At 36.4% G+C, this 22,935-nt stretch overlaps 2 protein-coding genes and 3 non-coding genes across 5 annotated transcripts in view; 3 read left to right on the top strand and 2 right to left on the bottom strand.

The window, feature by feature from the left end:
- Positions 1-22,935, top strand: part of LOC137491106 (uncharacterized) — a 1,257,671-nt gene that overhangs the window by 386,783 nt on the left and 847,953 nt on the right. The window lies entirely within an intron of this gene.
- Positions 1-22,935, top strand: part of LOC137491131 (uncharacterized) — a 246,822-nt gene that overhangs the window by 11,839 nt on the left and 212,048 nt on the right. The gene's annotated exons all lie outside the window — the stretch shown is intronic.
- Positions 6,062-6,134, bottom strand: trnae-uuc (transfer RNA glutamic acid (anticodon UUC)). The gene has a single exon. It is a non-coding gene; the product is annotated as a tRNA-Glu (tRNA).
- On the bottom strand, positions 6,895-6,976 carry trnas-cga (transfer RNA serine (anticodon CGA)). The gene has a single exon. It is a non-coding gene; the product is annotated as a tRNA-Ser (tRNA).
- trnas-gcu (transfer RNA serine (anticodon GCU)) lies at positions 9,577-9,658 on the top strand. The gene has a single exon. It is a non-coding gene; the product is annotated as a tRNA-Ser (tRNA).

Genomic DNA, 22,935 nt, shown 5'->3' with positions numbered 1-22,935 from the left:
CCCTCTGACGCAGAAATCCAGATACACACACAAACACACACCCACAAACACACACACACACAAACATGCCGGTGGATTGAAGTCACACTGCAGATGGATATTGAGTCTCTACCCAAACATGAAACCTCAGCATTATAGCCAAGCAGTTAGAAACTACTGGAAACTTCTGGAAGCTACATGCTACAAAGAATACTTCATCAGCGTTTGTTAAAGGAAGGATCAGTAAAGAGTAACTTACTGATGGACGTCAGGATTTTTCTTCCTCCATTTCTCAAGTGTAAGTACGTGCGATTAAAGTTGCCTCGTTGACTCTAGCTTGCAAATGTATTTAGTTGTGATTTGTTACTTGTAACTGAGTGTACTGTATCCGGTTAACTGGCTATATTCTCTTATCGCGTGCAAAGTCACGTTAAAAACGCGACGCGTGCTGCATTAACGGAGCTCCGTGGACGAGGAGTAGTGTGTGTGTCTGTGTGTGCACGCGCTGTCGTCCGGAGGTGTGTATGTGTGTGTGTGTGTGTGTGTGTGTGTGTGTGTGTGTGTGTGTGTGCGCGCGCGCGCGCGTTGTCGTCCGGAGCAGGGTGCGTGTGTGTGTTTGTGCAATATGTGTGTGTGTGTCTGTGAAAAGAGCAGAGTGAGAAGCTAGGAGATCTCCTCAACTGCTTTTGGAGTTTTTGCTCAATAAAATAGTTAGTCGTCTGTATTTTCAAGTCCATAGTCTGTATTTACATTGACCCACTGGCAGCTAAACTCCACGCCTACACCATTTGCTGATTAGCTGTTTGGCATTTCACTCTGACTGAAGGCAGTCGACCAATCGCGACAGACTGTCATTGGTCCAATCAGCGCAGATTAGCTTCGCGCTAAGAAGGGGTTTGGGAACAAATGAATCACTGGACGATTCATACAGGAGTCGCTGGGATAATTAGGTAAAAATAAATGCAGATTATAAGACCATGAAAGTGTTTTTTGACCTTGCATGCATATTAAACTGTTGTTGGAGACCCTTACAACCAAGATATGACCCTATTTCATGTATAATATGGGCTCTTTAAGTGTTATAGCCAAGGAGACATCAGGTACGTTGTTCTGTGGGGGAGACTGCACTTCAGCCTAAATTGGACTCATCTTCTAATAAGCAAATTAGTCAAGAAACTAGACAAATAAGATATTTGATGAAATAATTAGGCTCAATAGATGTATGAAGAGACATATACCCTCTTAAAAAAAGAATATACATTCTTCTCTTCTGCCCACATGTCTCAGTCTACAATTGTTTTTTTTTTTTTTTTTTTTTTTATGTTTGGGTCAGATCAACATAAAATAAAAGACTGTAAAATTGGAACAAGGGACATCTCAGACCATGCAGGAGTATGTTTAAGAGTGTACCTGGACAATAAACCAAGTAAGACATTTTGGCGATTTAAACAATCATTTGAATGATTTAACGTGTGTAGAATATGTTAAAAAAAGAACTATTAGTATATTTAAAACATAATGATAATAATGCAGAGGTGTCACCTTGTATCGATGGGACGCAGCTAAAGCTGTTATGCGAGGTAAACTTATAATGTGGTGATCAAGAAAAAAAATGGAATTGCATAAATAATCTAAATATACAACTTGAAGATTTAGAGACTAAATATGGTAAATATCCAGATATTTTTAATAATATCAAAGAAGTTAAAGTGGAACTCAATAAAATGTTTGAGGGCGTGTCAGAATCCATACTTGCTAATTTAAGGATGGGAAAATCCGTTTTGCGCCATGTCGCTTGGTCTAAAAGGGTTGAGTTTATTTTCTTAATGAGTTATAGGTGTGTTTTGAGAATAAACCAATCAGCGACTCATCTCCCATTACCTTTAAGAGCCAGTTGCATCGCGTCATGAGCGCATTTGCTATTTACATGACGTAAAGTAAGTTCACTTTCGCTTTTGCTCTCGTGGATAGGGAAACCTTTACGCTCAGACATCAATTAGCCTATAAATAATTAATTTTGTTTGTTAAGCGCAAACATTTGTTTCAAAACTATTTCTAAATTCAGTTCTAATTTCCAGCAAACGAATAAATTAACATTGATAATCAAGTGTGTTCAAAAAACTGAGTTATTTCCAAATACACCTGCTGTGCCCCATACGACCTAAAACCTGACAGGTGGACAAATCTAAGCTTGTTTTTAATAGAACAAATATAAATATGGCTATAATAAATAATACTGCTAATAATGATAACATTATACAAAAGCAAATTAAATGAACTGAAAAAGCCTCTCGAGATGAAGAAAGTATGAAGGCAGTGGTTTTAAAATTCATGTAGGCTAGAAATTAATATGTTTTGTAATAATTTAATCATTTATATTTATATCCTATATATATATATATATATATATATATATATATATATATATATATATATATATATATATATATATATATATATATATATTTCCTTATTATATATATTCTTAATATATTATATCTTTTTCATATGTAATGATATTTGCGTATTGCTCTGCATCTTGTGTGTAGTGTGTAAGCCAGGCGCACTTTGCGCCAAACAATAGACCAACTTTGTTCTGGTCTAAAGAACAGACTATTTACAGTTTCTCAAAATAGCAACGCACCAAAACACGCCTGCTTTTTTAGACCAGAATGCCTATAGGTGCACATACGAGCGCAAATGCATTTGCTATTTAAACAGTTTGGCACAATCAAGTGTGCCGCAAGCCTGCGTTTGAGTGAAGGTCTCGGCCGTTAGATCGCCCCCTGGGGGCTGGCTGCAGTACAAGTCATAAAGCCCGCCTCCTCCGTGTTAATGAAGGAGACTTGAGCCCAAATAAAAAAAAATTATTACACTTGCAATAAAATGTCCCGAAAGATGGTTCTGGTCGATTAAGGCACTGATTATTGTGCTGAAATAGGTGCAGATCTTCATTTTTGTAAACAGTTTGTTTTTAGCAGTAATTTAATGCTGGGCGTGTCATCGTGATTGACAGCTGTGGTTGACAGTTTCTCAAAGCAGCGCGTCTGAGCTTCGGCAGGAGACTCAAGTGTTATTATTCGATTTCTGTGTTATTTTACCATGACAAAATGAGTTCAGCAGTAAACTATAGTTTCTGACATACATGATCCTGGTGGAACACTGTTTATTCGCTAAGGTCAGGGCTTTTTTCTAACCACCCAGATAGCAAAATACACTTGGGCCAGTTCCGGCTAGATTCTCGCCTGCCGGAGACTTACCCCTCAGAGCTCAGACTGACTACCTCTGCTGGACCTACTCCGGATGCCTGGACTCACTGCCCGTCCGATTCCAGCCCGAGTCAATCGAGCCAGATGCGGCGGCCGAGCGAGCCGGCGCTGCCGCATGCGAGCCGGAATCAGCCCGCGACGCCGCGAGTAGGTTATGCGCTGCGGTCCGGAGCTGGCGCGATTGAATATATAAAACCCTCATATTTGTTAACGTTTTTCCATCCATTTGTGTTGATATGACAGCAAACGCATGCTGAGCAGTTCGGGGGGCGAGGTTGATTTTACATAAAGCGTTTGGTTGGAAGCTCGACTCATTTTCGCGGCTCCTCCTCTGGCTCCATCAGACAGTCCTTCTGCGCATGTCAAGGCTCCAATTTCAGCAGTCTTTTGCGACAGTTTGTGCCTGTCAAGCAGGCGTTTTGCCCTCAAGGCGGTCAATGGGAAAAGGGGCTGTTGCGTCGTCCATATTTTTTACAGTCATTGGGCACAATGCCTCAAAATGACCCTTGCGCCGAGGTGAAAGTAGCAAATAGCAATTGCTTTGCGTCTTGTGCCATATTGCGCCGGGTGTATGATAGGGCCCTATGCATCTATATTAGCTAAACGATTATAGGACATTCTTTCAGACCTAATAGATACTTATCAAACAGATGATAATTTATATATAAATATATGATAATATATGGCGAGCCCTTCACGTAATAGATTATATAGCTCAAAACAAGATTAGCACTCTTCTAAGTAGCCTAGACGCAGAAGAAGCATTCGATGAGTTGGGATTTTTTATATTTAGTTAAATATAACGATTTGGATTTGAGAATGACACTACATTTTTTAAATCTTTATATTAAACTCCTACAGCTAGAATTAAAATAACTGTGGAGATTTTCAGAACATATTATATTAGAGGATGTCGACAAGGGTGCCCATTAAGTCCTTCCTTATTTGCATTATTTGTTATACCATTGGCACAACTAATCAGAGATTATGCAGAAATAAGGGGAGTGAAAATTAAAGATGTAGAACATAAAATTTGTTTATATGCTGATGATGTGTTACTGTTTCTTACATACCCAGAATTTAGTTCACCTAAGGTGATGCATTCTCTTGACAAATTTGGATTACATTCAGGATATAGATTAAATTTACTTAAAACACAAACTCTTTAATGCAACTATAACCCAGATGATAAAATACACAAGGATTATGCATTTAAATGGAACATACCTTCTATCAGATATCTTGGGAGTTCAAATCTCTGCAGACCTATCAGGTATCTATAAAAATAAATGACTTTCCCATTACAGAAACTATAATAAAGGATTTGAACAGATGGCCCCTTCTATCTTTAGATCTATATAATCGAATAGAGATAATAAAGATGAATATATTACCATGCCCACTTTTTCTCTTTAAAGCTTTACCAGTGGAGAAACCAAAAAGCCAATTTGATGAATGGAAAAAACTAGTGTCTCGCTTCATTTGGAACGGAAAACATCATTAGATGTTTATTGTAAGGCAGCACAGCTTAGACACATAGTTTGTTGGTGCAATGACAAATACTGTGCAAAGTGGAAAGAATTTGAACAATTACTAATCCACTTACCTCTCCAATAATTATTAGGAGATAGAAACTTCTAACATACAGAACTGCATAAACTGAATTCCCTGACAAAGAGCTCTTTAGAAATTTGGTACAAAGAATTAAAGAATCCTAACTGTGAAAAACAATCTAAGATATTAAGAGGGGTTGAACATGATATTCAATTTAAACCAGCAAAACTAGATCTAAGATTTAAACAATGGAGTTTGTAGGCCATAACATCCTTCTGTCTCAACACTACTGATAATGAATTAGAAAGTTTTCAACAACTTTCCAATATATATAACTTAGATAAACAAGACTTTTTCCGTTACCTTCAAGTTAGACACTACTTCAATAAAAGCATAAGAGATTCTGAAGACATAAAAACAACAGTAGTGCAGGTATTTATAGATGCTTACAAAAAGAAGGTTAATAAAAAAACTAGTATCAAGACTTTATTCCTGTCTGACATTAACAAAGAAACACTCAATAATGTATACAAAACATAAATGGGAAAGGGTAGCCAAATTAATACTAACAAATGAGGAATGGTTAACTCTTTGGGAAACACAAATGATCACAATTAATTCCGATTAATGGAGGGGATTTATTTGTAGAAATGTTATCAGGTTTTTTATTTCACCTAAAATAAAATACTTTCAAACGGGAGATCAAAAAATGGTGAATGCTGGAGAAAATGTGAAATTGTATTGGCAGATCATGTCCACATATTTAGGGACTGTAATATACAAAAGATTTAAATAAAGAGATAAATGCAATAATGAGATTGAATCTGGTATGTAATTTTAAAACTATGTACCTGGGAATTTACTCTGCAGAAATACCATAAAATGATGTGTATCTTCCGAACACATACTAACAACTAGCAAAAAGGCCATTACAAAAAAAAATTGCTAAAGGAAGATCCTCCATCTGTAGGCGAAAGGTATGATATTGTTAAAGAGGTGTATGACATGGAAGTACGGACATTTAACTTGAGACAACAAGCCTATAAAATTTCTGCATACTGGGGTAAATGGTTGAGAAGAAGCTTCTTGCTTTAAGCGGGGCGTCCCCAACAGGTTTCCATCGCCTAAACAACTCAGCTACGACTACATGTACTGCCATGTCCTCATGGCTAGTACACGTGTTGTGCATCCAGATGAAACTTTCGGCAAGCGATTGCTCAAACGCAAAAGCTGTGGCTCCACAAAAAGGGTCTTATAAGTGTCCAAACGGGGACTTGAACCCTGTACCCTTAGATTGAAAGTCTGATGCTCTACTGACTGAGCCATCCAGGCTCCATGGCAATGTTGTTAAGTAGGCAAGGTTTAGATTTGTGGTCGGCGCAGACCTTTACGGTACACAAAAATTTACTGTGACGTGGGGTTTAGGCTTGTGGTTGTTGTAGATGTTGCTACAACACAACAGGATACTGTGAGGTTGGGTTAATGGTTGTTGTAGGTGTAGACATCAGTAAAACAAAATAGTTTTACTCAGTGTCATGTAGGAGACATTAAATGGATCAATAGCAACTGCAGAAGGGGTTACTGTTGTTGTGGCAATGAATGGAGACTTAACAATTGAAAAGATTCCTTCCATGCCTTAGAAGCGTGACTTGATCAGTACTTATCTACACAGCATGCTGCCATTAAAGGTTCCTCACTAGTCTTCCACACTTTAGGAAACATAAACATTCAGGACGTGCCATTAGCACAGCCTGCACTAAAAGGAGGCTGGAGATTACGGATGGCAACACAGAGTCCAACGCCAATATCACCTTGAAAAATCTGCTGTGACCCAGATTCAAACTGGAGTTGTTGTGGCCACAACGCAGAGTACTAACCATTATATGATCACGGCAAGCTATGGGACAACCACTGGACCTTCACTCTCTGTCAAATGTCTTTGAAAAAGGAGGGCCTTCAGGTCAGTTAGGTACCATGGCTGCCGATTTATTTTTGTGGCTTTTGCCTACCATCACATCCCTTTTCACAAGAAACAATGGAGTTGTTAACAATCAAGGAAGGTCGCAAATTAAAATACTGCGCACTGCCAGCACGTAGTCGGCAGGATTCGAACCTGCGCGGGGAGACCCCAATGGATTTCGAGTCCATCGCCTTAACCACTCGGCCACAACTACCTGTACTGCTATGTCCTTATGGCTAGCACACGTGTGGTATGGTGCATTCGGATGAAACTTTCGGCAAGCAATAGCTCAACCGCAAAAGCTGTGGGTCCACACAAAGGGTCTTATATGCCCAAACTGGGACTTGAACCCTGGACCCTCAGATTTAAAGTCTGATGCTCTACCAACTCAGCCATCCAGGCTCCATGGCTAAGCCTTTCAAGTAGGCAAGGTTAGGTTAGGTTAGGTTAGGTTACTTTATTTATACCCGAAGGTAGATTTGATTTGCAGTCAAGAGTCCTCATCTTACAACAGTGCCACACAAAGCAACTCACACAGTAACAACAACAAATGCGCATTAGGACATAAAACATAAACATAAAGAATAAATAAATAATCACTTTAAGTGTCCACCCCCCTCCCCCAAGTAAATATTTAAAATGATTTAAAATATACAGGTCACTGAAACATCTCTGCTTAAGTCTTATTTAAATGTCTAATGGCTGCTGGTATAAAACTATTTTTGTAACGTTTCGTTTTACAGCTTAATACTAGAAACCTACGACCGGAGGGAAGGAGCTGAAACTCTGAATGTAGGGGATGAGCAGTGTCATTTAAAATTGAATTTGTAATTCTCTTTAGCTGCCTAGTGTACACAGCTTCTAGATTGGCTAGTGACACCCCGGTCAGCTTACTGGACCACTTAACTATTTGATTTAGTGAATTTTTATTCTTGACAGAAAGATTCCCAAACCATGACACCAGAGCAAAGGATAAAACGGATTCAAGAAAGGCGTGATAAAATAGATTCATCATCTGTTTATCGATATGGAAATAATTTAACTTTCTCAAGCAAAATAGTCACTGGTGCCCCTTTTTACACACTGCTGCACAATTCTCATCAAAGGAAAGTTTAGAGTCAATAATTGTGCCAAGGTATTTATATGATTGCACACTTTAGGGTTTAGGGTTGTGGTCGGTGCAGACCTTTAGGGTACACAAAAGTTTACTGTGACGTGGGGTTTAGGCTTGTGGTAGGTGTAGATGTTGCTAAAACACAACAGGTTACTGTGAGGTTGGGTTTTTGGTTGTTGTAGGTGTAGACATCAGTACAACACAATAGTTTGGACTCCATGTCATGTAGGAGACATTAAATAGATCACTAGCAACTGCAGAAGGTCTTTCTGTTGTTTTCTATAATTTCTTTCTATTCTTTTGGTTTATTTTTTTTTCAAGTTAGTAAATTGATTTTTAATAACTTATGTCAAAGATAGAGAATAAATTGGAAATGCACAGCGATGAAGGAAGGGTGATAAACTTTAAAGAAAATCAATATGCTTTCAAAGATGGAATACTAAAAATGTTTTATTCTTGCTTATCTAAAGACGTGTTTGTTACACCCAAAGCAGAAGAGTATTGGAAAAGATTATATCCCAATATCTAAAAGAAGGAAATATGGCAAAATTTGAGAGCTTGGTGGAAAAGTCCAGTTTTAGAGAATTTTGATTACATTTTAAGATAAAACTGTTTATTTAGTGAAATGAGATTGTGTAAAATAGGTTTGGCAAATTGTCATTTTAGAATTATAAGGTTCTATCTGCATTCTGAATGATTTTGTGATATTGAGCTTAAAAGTTTTTGCATTCCATATATCAAACAATATGTGTGTAGCATTTCTCTTTCATACATTGATCATTTGCATTTAGAGAACCCTTAAGGTCTCTGTCATGTCAGTTACTTTGCACTTGCGAATTGAAGTAAAAAACATTAGAAGTCATTTTCCGCTTGGAATTATGAGGTTCTATCTGCCAGATCATTCATTGAAGCTTTACTTTTCAAGAAATACAATCAAAAAATGTATAAGTTGGTGTTGTAACAATATGTTGATACTTGAGAAAGTTAAATTTTGGTTTCTATAACATTTATTTCATGTTTTAGGATGAATATTTTTCTTGTTTAAATTGAGCTTACAAAGCTGGGCTAAATATTTTTTTCCAGTGCAGATGTTAGTTTTATCTAATTAATATGTTAATATTTATGACATTTTATGCTTTATATGAATTACTGAATTGTATTTATTGAATTATATGGCCTGTGAATTAAATTAAGTTTTTGCCCTTCAAGGCTTAATATTAAATTGAAAGACTTTAAAAGAAACAGACGATGACCAGATGAGTTTAATAAACTCTGAAAAGTGTTTCACTGACTACATGTAAACAAATAAATATATTTCACATTTAATATAGACATTTTTTAATATTGATATCTTTTTCAACAATATAAAATCTAACATTTCATTTCAATTTTGGTGACGCGTGCTTCCGTGGAAGGTGTTTTACTCGCACCCTCTTACCGTTTTGAAGGATGTTGTTGCAAAATTTAACGTCATCTTTACCGAAAATAGCAGCAAATACATACAGAAATGCCATAGTCCAGCCCCCATCAGGAAAGTGAGTACATACATGACGAGGTGGCCGAGTCCATCGAATCCCATTCTTGTCGTCATTCATATGGCAAAACTGAAAGTCATCTTACCGAAAAAATAGTTGCAGAAACATACATATACAAATATGTGCCACAGTCCAGCCTCCACCAGACAAGCAAGGAAAATATGTGACGAGGTGGCCGAGTGGTTAAGGCGATGGACTGCTGATCCATTGTGCTCTGCACGCTTGTGTTCGAATCCCATCCTTGTCGCTCGTGTGTTCTGGCATTTGATAGAGCCTGGTGCTTCCTTGGAATTTTTTTTACTCACACCCTCTTAGCGTTTTGAAGGATGTTGTTGCAAAATTTAATGTCACCTTTTCTGAAAATAGCTGCAAATGCATACATAAATGCCATAGTCCAGGACTTCCGGTAGGTAGAGCCATAGGATGGCAGCATAGAACGTACTCTTCCGGTCAATGTGTTCAAAAAGCCCTTATACTTTTACCAATTCAAGTGAGCTTTGCGCTAGACGACTTCAAAATAAATGGGGCAAAACCTAAAAAGGGGAATTCAAAGTCAAAAATAACCGAGGAGGAAAAGGAGACGAGGAATGATAACGACAAGTTAGGCCTACCTGAGAAAGAACATGGAGCCGAAACTTTGCGAGCAGTGAGAGCACTCAGCAGAGATATCTCCGAACTGAAGACAGATTTAAAAAAAGAATTTAGCCAATTCAAAGAAGAGTTCAAAAAGGATATGAAAACAGAAGTGGACAAGCTGAAAAGCGACATAAACCAGAAGCTTGAAGGCATCTCCGAAGATATTCAGTCACATGGCACAAGACTGAATGAAGCAGAGGAGCGAACAACTGAACTCGAGTCGGCAAACCTTGAACTAAAGGATGCCTTACTGCACACCTTGAAAGAGCAAAAAATGATGCAGAATAAGGTCACAGATTAGAGGGCTGATCGGGACAAAATAATACCCAAATATACGGTATTAAGGAAGGAGCAGAAGGGATGTCCATGATTAATTTTATCACGTCTTTGCTAAAAACTGAGCTCTCACTGGACTCCTATTTAGACCTGCAGGTACAGAGAGCGCACAGATCTCTCGGTCCTAGACCTCAAAATAATAATACTTCAAGATCGATTATAGTCAATTTCCTGCAGTACAGCACGAGATCTTGCGAGCTGCCTGGGCAAAAGAACCACAACATGATGGCAAGCAGATTTTCTTTGCACACGATTTCCCCATGGAGAATAATGCAAAACTGAAGAAATATAAAGAAGTGAAAAAAGTCCTCAAGAAGAACAAAATCCGATTTCAGACGCCCTACCAAGCCAAGATGCGAATACACTGGGAGACAGGACCACAACTTTACGAAAGCGCGGCTGAAGCTACGAAAGACTTGAAAAAGAGAGGATATACGGTGGATCTGACGATGACACAGCAGGTATCCCAAGACCCCCGGTGTCGATGGGAAGAAAGACTGACACGCTGTACCCAGTGACTAAGAGCTGGACAGATTGCTCCTGATCGTGTTCAGGAAAGGTTGAAGAGCTTTCAGAGACAAACACCGAATGAAGATTAACTGTTGAGAAACACCGCTGACTGTTAACGTTAAAGAGGTATGCGGAAGCACTGTTATGATACACAACTTACAAATAATGCTATTTCAAACTACTTTATTAGTGCAAACTGCCTTCGGCTGAAATACTTGAACTCTAACCATTCTACAATTTGTTTGAATATGTGTTCTTCTCGATAGAGTCATTTAAAAGGTAAAAACTACATCATTCTGGACTGAATATGTTTCATTTTGTATTTGAACAATCCTCATGATTCCTAGTTGGTTGGAATCCTCGAGTGGCTATAGAAATCATTTTGTTTAAAATAATATTTACTTAAGTGAATAATCTGAGTTAAAAAGAAAAAAGACCGGGCACAAGTGATTAGATTGGTATGTTAGAAGAAAATTTTTCTTATCTAAATGAGGGACCCCTGCAAGTGGCAGGAATAAATGCCTCTCCCCAGGACTGGAGCTGGGTTTTGCTGGGTCAAACATGGCCCACAACTTTGGAAGCCAATGTTCTTTGTTTTTTTGTTTAGTTTTATTATCATTTTTGTTAGTTCTAAAGGTTGTCAACTTAACTTTCCGAAATTACCATGCAGAGATATGTAAAATAAAATAAAATAAAATTGCATCTTTAAATGTAAATGGGTTAAATAATCCAATTAAGAGGAGTAAGGTTATGGCCAAAATGAAACGTTAAAAAAAAAAAACAAATCATATACTTGCAAGAAACACACCTTTCCCCATCTGAACATGATAAACTTTAAAAATTTGGATATACACAAACTTTTTATAGTTCTTTTTGGAAAAATAATAAAAGGGGAGTTTCAACATCAATACATAATTTTGAGTTGCTAAAAGAGATATCAGATGAAGAAGGCAGATATATTTTGCTTCAGGGAAAACAAAATGAACAATTAATCACTTTAGTAAATGTATATGCACCCCCTGGCAGTAAAACGCTGTTCAATACAATTATCAACCTTTTGGCTATGGAGACTAAGGGAATAACAATATGTGGAGGTGATTTCAGTATAGATCTTAACCAACAAAAGGACACTTCCAATAATAAAAGAATTAAAACGACTCAGTTAAGAAGTTTAGAATTCATTAAAAGAGTTGAAGTATTAGATGTTTAGAGAGATCTTCACCCCTCAAAACGAGAATACTCCCATTATTCTTCACCCCATGCAGTTTACAGTGGAATTGAATATTTTTTTATGTTTAGCAGGGACAGACACAGGGTAAAAGAATGTGAAATGAAAGCAGCCGATGTATCAGATCATGCAACATTGTACCTCACTTTAAATTTGAATGACAGAAAAGCTGATAAAATATGGAGGCTAAATACAAGTATACTAGGGAAAACAGAAGTAGTGGAGAATAATGTAGAGAATAGAGAATAGTAGAGAATAATGATAATGGGGAAGTTAGTCCTATAATCTTATAGGAAGTTAGTCCTATAATCTTATGGGATGCAGCTAAAGCTATATTACAAGGCAATATCATTTCTATTACAGCAACCCTTAAGAAGATAAAAGAACTTCAATTTAGGATTCTTAAAGATAATTAAAAGCAATTAACAACATGCAACTAGTAAAGATACCCAGATTTTGAAACAGATCAAAAATATAAAAAATAAAATAGATGAGATGTATAGAGAAGACATAGAGAAAAAAATAAAAATTCCTAAGGCAAGCCTTTTATGAATCGGGACCAAAAGCAACAAAAAGGCTAGCATGGAAACTTAAAAAACAACAACAAAAGGTTTCAATTCATAAGATAAAAAGACCCCAACTCAGAAAAAAAATTGTATAGTCTGGATAAAATTAAAGAGGCATTTGAAACCTATTATAAATCTTTATACTCACAACAGACACAGGTAAATAATACATCAATTAAAGCTTTTTTTTTTGGATTCTCTTGATCTTCCCTGTATTGGATGGGAACAAAATAGTCTCCTAACAAAAGAAATTACAGAGGATAAATTAGATAAAGCTATAAATAATCTTAAAAATAATTAAACACTCGGCAATGATGGTCTACCTTCTGAATGGTTCAAAACATTTATAAAAGAGATCTCACATCTTCTTATATCATCATTTAATTGGACACTTAAAGAGGCAGAAATTCCCCCTTCTTGGAGGGAAGCAATTATCTCAGTCATACCTAAAGAGGGGAAGGATAAAACTGTAGTTGTAGTTCATGTAGACCTGTGTCTGTTTTAAATGTAGACTATAAATTATTTGCCTCTATTTTAGCCAAGAGACTTGAAACATTTTTACCTGATTTGATAGACGATCAAGCAGGGTTTATTAGAGGATGGCGGACTCAAGATAATATAAGAGGGACACTTCATGCAATACGACAAATTAAAAAAGATCACATTGAAGCAATTTTAGTTAGCCTAGATGCAGAGAAAGCTTTTGACTGTGTAAATTGGGAATATTTATTTAATGTTTAATATAGATTTGGATTTACAGAAAATACAGTTAGAAGCTTTCAATGTTTATACTCAAACCCAGAGGCTAAGATAAAAATAAACGATTGTCTTTCAAAAAAGATAAAACTAGAAAAAAGAACCTAGACAGGGTTGTCCCCTCTCTCCCCTGATGTTTGCCATGTACATTGAACCTCTAGCCCAGGCAATTAGAGAAGAAAAATCAATTGGGGGGATTAACATTAATAAGGTAGACCATAAAATTGCTCTATATGCGGATGATGTGCTACTATATCTCTCCAATCCAGATGAATCACTTTCTAGTCTGCTTCTTGTTCTTAAAAGGTTTGGAGAACTCTCTGGGTACAAATTAAATATACAAAAAACTGGCCACAACCCAAACAATAAACTTCAACATAAATTAAATATGAATTGGAAACTAAACTCCCTTAAATACTTAGGTGTATGGTTAACACAAGATGCAGCTGACCTATATAGTCACCGATTCTGTCCCAGTCATTCCCCTCGCTGGCCAGCAGAGGTCACCTTCACCGGACTTCTAACCATGACGTCATGCACAAACACTGATTGCCACACACCTGCAGCACATCACACTGATGAACCAAACTCACTCATATAAGCAGCTCACACACTCAGTCTTGTGCAAAAATTGGTGAGAGATGGATTTATGTAAAAGCAAACTGGGAAGAATTTATGTCAGTTAGTGAAGAAGGGTTAAAAACACTGGATAAAATGGCGATATCTGACAATGATGAAATAAACAACAGAATAGTAGCAGTAATTATGGAGGCAGCTGAACAATATATTCCAAAGAGTAAAGGGGGAAGGGAGAGGAAGATAGTGCCTTGGTGGAATGAGAAATGCAGAGAAGTCATACAAAAGAAAAAGGAAGGCATTTAAAAAATGAGAAATTCACATAACTTTCAAAGTTTAATAGAATATAAAGCTGTTCAAGCAGAAGTTAGGAGAGTATTAAGGAAAAAAAAAGGATACTGAAAGGGAATTTTGTAACAAAATAGGAAGAACTACACCAGTAGAGGAAATCAGGAATATGATTAAAAAAATGAGAGGAATTAGAAAAAATGTGGAAATTCCTGTGCTCAAAGGAGGAAACGTGATGGTGGTGAATGACAGAGAAAAGGCTATGATGCTAAGAGAAGCATTCACAAAAGTAAACTCCTCTACAAATTTGTGTGAGAATAGAGAAAGGATCAGTGAGGTGATCTCAAGTAATCCTATGATAAGGCAATGGAAAGAAGAAACGGGCAGTGTTTTGGATGTTCCGTTAGAAATGGCAGAACTAAAAAGAGTTATAAACAGAGTAAAAGAATCTTCCCCTGGTTTAGATAAAGTTACACTATGATTTAAACATTTAACTGACAAGGCTTTGAATATTATGTTAGATTTTTGCAACAAGGTATGGAGAGAAGGAATTTTGCCAAAGAGTTGGAAAGAAGCTTTAATAATTCCAACTAAGAAACCAGGAAAAGATTATAGTAATCCAAACAGCTACAGACCAAAAGCACTTACATCTCATTTAGGTAAAATAATGGAAAAAATCATAACTGGCATAACTAATGTATCATTTGGAAAAGGGTAATAAATTATCACCAAATCAGAGTGGCTTTAGGGGGGAAGAGGGTCTATGGATCCAGTGGTATGTTTGAAGACTGATACAAGAAATGCATTAATGAATAAAGAATCAGTGGGAGCAGTATTTTTGGATATTGAAAACGGCTATGATATGGCATGGCATGCTGGATCGTTAATAAAACTGGATAAAATGGGAGTAGAAGGGAGAATGTTTAATTGGGTTAAAGATTTTTTTGCAAGAGAGATCAATTAAGGTAAAAGTAGGAGAATTTATAACACCAAAACAATTGACAGAGAATGGTCCTTAATGGTGCGTGTGGAACTGAAAGATATTTTGCCACTTTTTATCTGAAATCTCTATTTCCGCGCTTTACTATCTCACTCTGTTTGTTACATGTTCTATGGACTCGTATAGTCTATCTCCACGTGGTTTACCTTTGTTCTATGTTTAATGTATGTTCGTGCGTTTGTTTGTTATCCGTCTGACTAGTCTAAAAATCCCATTATAATCAAACGAATTGTATTGTTTGCCTCACAGAAAAAGTCACTGAAAGACATTCCCCTGCCTAGCTGTTATAAATTGATTAAAACTTCTGAATGATTAATCTACTTTACAAGAAGTAGTAATAATTCCCTTTTCTAAATAAATAGATAATTACCGTGTCCGCTTGGAAGAGCGGCGGCTCTGGTTATGTTTGTTTGGTCAAGTTAACAATAAATTAATCCAGAATGTTAATAATTAATATTAATTCGTTATTGTTGATAATTAATATTCATAATCTGAGATTCCGCTCAGTTGAGCGGGCAGGATCATATACAATCATATGTTTGTTTGACCAAATTGACCGAAGCTTAAGCCGGAATATTAATAATTAAGAAAAAAAACGTTATTGTTGATTTATTAATATTCATAGAATGAGCTAATTTCTGTTATATACCTGTATCATTTCCATCCATCCGTCTATCTATCTTTTTACATGTGTGTGTGTGTGTGTACATTGTGTCCTCAATATCAATAAGTATACTAACTATGGGTTATTTCTCACTGTCCTATAAGGGTGGAGTGACAGGAGAAATCAGCATTTCAGGTCGATAATGAAGTCAGATAAGCTGCATAGTTTGAGTGAAAGGTTATTTATACTCTGGATGACATGATAATCCAGCTCATCTAAAATAACATCAAATTGTTTCAGGGGAAGCTGACCTTTTTTTTTCTTTTTTTACTTTTACCTGTCAAGATGACTACAGATTTGAACAAAACTCTCACACAACTTTTTTTATGTTTAAAATTGTGTCAGTTTTACACGTTTTAAAAAAAATGTATCTTTATGCTGCAGCGGAAATGTCTTAATGTATTTTTTTGTATTTTTGTTATATTTCTGCTATTTGAAACAAATGCATTTTGCAATGAGCATCACCGGGGGTCTGACAGAAGTTGCCTGCCTGATTTTTGTTAGAAGGCGGAGGTGGTACATTTGATGAAGGTAACCATCACATAATTCTGCACCATAAAAGCTGCATATTTACATTAGTGCAGTGCAATTATTTAAAGTTTTTTTAAGTTTACATTAGTGCAGAGCAAATGTTTGCTCAAATTGTTCTGTTATTTATGTTTACAATAATGCATTGAAAATTAATGTTTATTATATTGACAACTTTATATTGCTGCAGTCAACAACATAGAAATTATGTTCAGTTTGTGTTTATATATTTTTTTTACATGATTAAATTTAGCTTCATAATCTACTCTTTAATCTTTAGTTTAAGCTTTTACTAATGGGCAGAAGGCAAGCCATTGTGTAAATCAGGTTGATGCTTGCTGTAACAGAAAGAGATGATGACTGTCCAGATGACATGCTCAGTGTGGACCCTCAGCCTTGTGATGGATGGCATCTCCCTCACAGGTGCTTTTACTCTGGGCACGTTGCTCTAGATGTTGTAGGATGTAGATGTATAAGTCAGATAGAAATGCATTAGGTTTTGCATATAAATATTTGTGCTTAACACATTTGTTTTAGTTTGTTATTTGCCTCTTACATGACACTAGAATGTTTGGTGTGTGCGCGCACGTGTGAGAGAGAGAGAGAGAACAGCATGCAAATGTAAAAACAAATCTAAACTACACTTTTATAAAAAAAATGTTCTCAAGTGTTACTCTTGCAGGTTTTTTTCACAAAAGTTTAGATTTTTTTTTTACTATGTATTGCTCAAAACTGTGTTTTATTCCAGGGGGACTCCAGTTCTTCGGCCTCACGCCTTTGCAAACACCTTGTTGGATTATTTTCAGCGCATTAATCTTAATGTTGGTCCTGTCTGAAAGAGATGTAAGGTGTTTTATTTTCAGTATCATGCAATCTGACTTCTTTTGGAAATCTTACACAGGGCTTACTCACCTTTTATGTTCAGCTCCGTCACCATTAAGCAAAAAATGGCTTGTTGCCTTTCATCAAGCTTTTCCCTGCAATTAGTTTTTTGGGGCCAAAATTTCTGCAGGAGATAGTCCAGCTCCTCTTCATCCCGCTTTCTTTTGGCATCTGGCATTGGCAAAGCAGGTGCCTGCGAGACTATGTTGTCACTGTCCTTGTCGCTCTCTTTATAACTGTCGTCGGTGGCGATTTCATCGTTGACACTGTTGTCGGTGTCATCGTTGGCGCTGTCGTCGTTGGAGCTATCATCGTTGGGTCTGTCGCCGCTGTCATTGGGTCTTTTGTCGGGTCTTTTGTTGCCGGGTCTTTTTCGTTTTTGCTGTCATCGTTGGCGCTTTCGGTTGCACTTTTGTTGGCGCTGTCGTCTTTGGAATTCTGTGTCCAAGGATTGTGCAGGGTGAAGTGCCGATCAGGGTGCCTAGTGGAAGGAGAGAACTCAGCGTGTAGCCTGCTGTCATCGTGCTTGTTGTCTGTGAGGACGGCGTCTGTTAAATACTCTCCTCCCAAGGAGCAGCAGCTGCCCGTGATGAGGTGTGATCTCAGTGAGGGAGTCGTTTCCATGACGACGCTGCTAACCACACTGGCAGGTCTGCCACAATATATATATATATATATATATATATATATATATATATATATATATATATATATATATATATATATATATATATATATATATGATATATGATATATGAGCAATTCCAGTGTTATGGATGTGCCATTTGTAGTTAAAACTCAAAATATAAAATGACAGATGAAGTATATGTTAACACTATATTGAAACATTTTTCAGGATGAAAATAACCACAGAGTTGTGGGAGCAGAAAAAATATCAATTAGGAAACATTTTTTATATTTAAAATTCGAAAAATAAACATGCGTTATGGATGTGACGAAACAGTCTGCAAGTTTAAAGTATACAAGTATAAAGTATACATTTTTTTTCAGTAAAGAAAAGTCTTTTGAGGTCTAACCATAGAGGACATTAATGCAACAATCAAAGGGTGTGTGACTGTCACCTTACTGCGGTTGCAAAAATACCAGCGTGTTCCCTATACACTGGTTACAGGCCTGTATTAGTAATTCAGCGGCCCCTGGGCACAATGTCTTGTAGCCGCACCCCATAGTTGAATAAAAAAATAAGATTAATATAATATTTGTTAAAAAAATGTATCTGTAATGTATTGCCCCCATTTTTTTAAACAAATGATATACAGTACATATATTTCTAGTCTACAAAGATTTAAAAAAAATTTTTAAAGCATTTAAAGCACACTAAAAAAAAATACTAATACAACTAGGGGAAATTAATGGATTTTAATATGCTTGTTCAAGTTCACTGAAGCAGTACTAACATTTATTTTTAAGGGTATTTATACTGTATGACTTCTACAAACTTATAATGCACATGATTTGGAAAACACCTCTCCAATCCAGTTCGAGGAATATGAGTCCTCCATAATACACACACTTATTAATGATTCCTACTTGTCTTTCGCGTGATTTCTACTTCTCTTACTTGTGATGAGGAGCAGGCAAACTCTAAGTGCGGACGGACCCCTGTGCCCATAATGCCCATTGCTTAATCTGGCCCTGATTGTTTAAAGTACCAATTAGTCATTAGGTGGTCATTTCACCGAAGCAGAATGATTCAGCAACCGTTTGATTGACAGCACGTCGAAAGATGTTGCGAAAATTGTAGAATGTTAACTATAACAGTGAAAGAACTATTTAAATAACAATAGTCTGTGTTACTTTGATCCGTCGAAGATAAAGTTGGACGTCGAATAACAGTAGGATTGACAGCATGTCATCACAAGCAAAAGAGGTGTGGCTTTCATTTTATGCCAAGTAATGGTTTATTAACTATCAATAGCATTTTCTAACCGATGATTTAACTCCTTAAAGCAAAGAACAAGTGCACTTCACTTACGACTGAAGGAGAAGACTGAGCAGAGTTGAGCCAGTGTATAGATCAAGACCGTTATTGAGCATTTATTTTAGAAACTGCACCTCTATGAAACGGCAAGTGACATTAAAGGTGGGTGATAAAAAGACATTTGCTGGCCTCTAGTGGACAACGTTTGAAACGTTCCGACCTAACCGCCAGACTGCTTTTACTAATTCTAATTTTAATTGTACATATATATATATATATATATATATATATATATATATATATATATATATATATATATATATATATATAAATTTTTTTATTTTTTTTATTTTTTTTTTTTTAACTTGGGCATGCATTTTTACAACGTATGAGCATCTTGGCTTTCCATCAAGCATTTTTTTTTTATTTATATTCTGAGATGCGCATAACAATTGATGGAGACATAGCGACATTTTCCAGAATGTAAAAACTCAATACAACAAAGAATTGTCTTAAACGTTTATTTCAACGTTAAAGTTTTTTGTTTTTGCATGTAGAATTATATTTCAACAAAGATTAAACACTTGTACCTAAAAATTAAGCACTAGTAACATGAAAATAGACATGTGTACAGGTTATAGATAAATGCCAAAACAGCTTGCCATGCACACCTTGTCAACAAAGACGCAAAGAGGAGAGGAGGGGAAAAAAAAAAAAAAGGAGTCCATCAGGATTTCCTCCATTGCCTGAATTTTATTCCGGGGAACACTTTTGTCTGGGTCCTGAAAAGGATAAAAATGCAATTAGAGAAAAAGTGACTCAAAACAAAACAAAAGTAATTAATATATGGTCTTCAGTTTGATTCATTGTTTTACAGTTGTACACACATTTTTTGCTTAAGTTTAGTTCATGGCTGAAAATCTGAAATTGTAAAAATAAGTTATGACTGTACAGTCTAAAAAATACGTTGCTCACATACATGGCCTTTCTAAAGACTCAAGCTTAAAAGTCAAACATGTCCATCAACCATGTGTTCACATAGAAAACAACGGTAAACCCGTGTGGTAGAGTGGAAAAATGCAGTCGGTGAGGACAGACCCTTACTCACTAATGGCCATATTGACATGGGAATAGAATTGAATTGGAAGATCATTGCAATGTACTTTATACTATTCCTACTGTTAGTTATATTTCCAAAAGTTACTTTAGATTTAGCAGCATTCCTAGTTTTAAAAGGTTTGTGGACAAAATCTTAGCCGTTCTCTGGCAATAATACATAGGATTTCAGGATTGACTCTGTCTTACCTTGTGTTACATTGTATTCTGTGACTTTCCATAACATATAGTGAAACTACTTGTTTGCAGTTCACCCATGTTTGCTGCAAAGGCTCCCCTTGTTCCATACTGTCTTCCTAAAATGTAATTCACAACAACACTAAGGGAAAATTTACATATAACCCACAACAAAAAGTTATTGACATTACCTACCTTTTGATGATCACCATTCAGAGGAAGGTTACATTGCAGAGGAACAATGTACGCCACAGCTTTGTTCAAACAGCTTCTGTTCTTGAGAAAGTTTACTGAATAACCATCTGGTGGCATAATAATATCAATGAGTTGCTTGCTCCTGCAGCAACACATTATTTTAAAGCCTCCAGAATGTTTAAGAGAAGGGAAGCATCTGCAGCAATATCTATGAATTTCTGTTGTGTGCAATGCACATCAAAAAAACCTCACTTTTTTTCCCCCAAGTCCACTTGCCTGGAGGCACATGCTTTCTTCCACACTTGGAATTTCTGCTGTGTTTACTAGAGCACAGCAAAAAAAGGTGTGCTCCCATGACTGGGTTGGATTCAATTTTTTTGGAGTCTTTACTATATGGCTCAAACGGCTTGCTCAAAGAACGGCTTGCTGAAAACTGATGCAGGGAGGTGAAGGGTAGCTGAACAGTTGGAGTGACAGTTGTTGGAGCGACACTGTAAAACATTGCTGTTAAAAACGGTCAGATTCTATGGTAAAATAATGTTTTTTCACTAAAACAGTAGTATTCTGTTAAAAACAGTGCATTCTGGGTAACATTTCTGTTTTCGAGAAAGTAACCAACTGCAGAAAACTGTGAGCGAACAGAGTTTAGATTCGACATTTTGAAGTCTGTGTTTGAAATCACACTTTGTGCCCTTGTTCACTATTCCATCAACTAGTTCACCAATATAGTTCACCTGACAGTTAATGAACACTAATGAGTGAATTCAGACACTGATGAACACCTGCTGTTAATAATCACAATCACTGAAGAAAAGAAACAAGAAACACAAACAGTGACTTGAGTTACAACATTAAATAAAATCAAATAAAACAGCTTCAGTCTCAGCAGAGGATCCTTAAACGACTCCACAAACAACAGCAGACACACTTATTACTGACTGCTTGGACTTCCATAATCTGATTAAGATCCAACAGAAAGGTGGTTTTAGGTGTTTTTTGTGTCACCGTAATGGAGTGAGGGGCTGATTTTGTTGGGCTCTTTGGTCCGTAAAATGCTTTGCAGTGCTTTGTTCAATTCACACCGTCATATTTTTTAAGATGCAAGTATTCCGCTTAGTGACATTTAAAGGCTTTACTAGGTCAATTAGGGTAAAGTTGGGGAAATGTTGGCAATAAATATAATGGGTGAAAGATGCGGGAATTAAGGAAAGTTTAGTTGGCTCATATTGTAATTCTGCTCTTTTAGTATTGAAACAAAACACTCAGACTGTAGTCAAGATTTAGTTATTGAAATATTACAAGAGTTGTATAAATTAAAAGGAGAAAAAGTAAAGGTATTGTTCATGTGGGTACCGGTGTTACACCAAATTCTGTGACTATTGTTTTCTGTAACCCTAGTAGGCGCTGTTCTCACAGTTGGCTTGAAAACGCTCCCTTATTCGGGATTGGACACGCAAACAGCGTACATGCCATCACGTGAACGCACTAGGCTCCCGTGAACACTATATCAGCGTGCATCATTCTCCGTTCAATATATTTTTCTTGCCTTTGATATAAAGATGTTAAATTCATATCTATTTTCCAGCCCATCCAAGAACCATTTTACTATAATATGAGCAGTACAGCACGTTTTTACCTTAATTTTTTATGATTTAAAATAAATAAATCAGTATGTTTTTGCCTTCTTTTTCCCCGATAAGCAGTTACGTAGATTACGGTTGATCCTCTCAAATGTTTCCTGAAATAGGTTTATACAATTTCTTAATTGTTTTTTAAATTTAAAAGAAAATATTGTGAAATGTTGTGAATGTGTGTGAAATGCTGATTAGACAATGTAGGCACACAAATTAAAACAAAGTCCATACTTTAAATTTTCAATAAAATGTTTTTATTTATTTATTTATTTGTGTATATTTAAAAAAGGTTCAATTCAAGATAACATTTAAGTGACCAAAACTTGAACTATTAACAGACAGAGTATGGGATTAACATGCTGCACTGTTGTACGGCTTTGTGGGGTCAGGGTCACACGTGTCACACTGAATCTGTAATGAAGAAATTATACATGTTATTTCTCCCAGAGCACTGAGATTGACCATCTTATTTTAAAAGGTCCTTACCCAA

This window comes from Danio rerio, chromosome 4, assembly GCF_049306965.1.
Source record: "Danio rerio strain Tuebingen ecotype United States chromosome 4, GRCz12tu, whole genome shotgun sequence".
In the NCBI taxonomy this organism is placed as follows: domain Eukaryota; kingdom Metazoa; phylum Chordata; class Actinopteri; order Cypriniformes; family Danionidae; genus Danio; species Danio rerio.
This window is presented reverse-complemented; position numbering and strand designations above follow the sequence as displayed.